The sequence below is a fragment of the Morone saxatilis genome, unplaced genomic scaffold (genome assembly GCF_004916995.1).
Source record: "Morone saxatilis isolate NCDOM2014 unplaced genomic scaffold, NCSU_SB_2.0 Contig11, whole genome shotgun sequence".
Classification (NCBI taxonomy): domain Eukaryota; kingdom Metazoa; phylum Chordata; class Actinopteri; family Moronidae; genus Morone; species Morone saxatilis.
The window spans coordinates 26,773,399-26,773,648 of record NW_023339663.1 but is presented as its reverse complement, the minus strand read 5'-3'; positions in this window follow the sequence as shown (position 1 = coordinate 26,773,648).

Below are 250 nucleotides of genomic sequence, written 5' to 3'. Positions count from 1 at the left end.
AAACTGAATATCTTTGGGGTGTTGGATTGTTGGTCAAAGCCAGAGATTCAAAATCTTCACCTTGGTAGAATGTTATGGGAGTTTACCATAATTTACTGAATGTCAACTGATTAAGATAGAAAGAAAAATGTCTGATTAACAATATTGAAATAATTCGACCAAAATCTAGAGTTTTGGAACCTTAATAGGCCCAATATTGATTATAATCTGCCCAAGCCTAATGGTCTCTTGAGTGAACCCTCCCCCCACT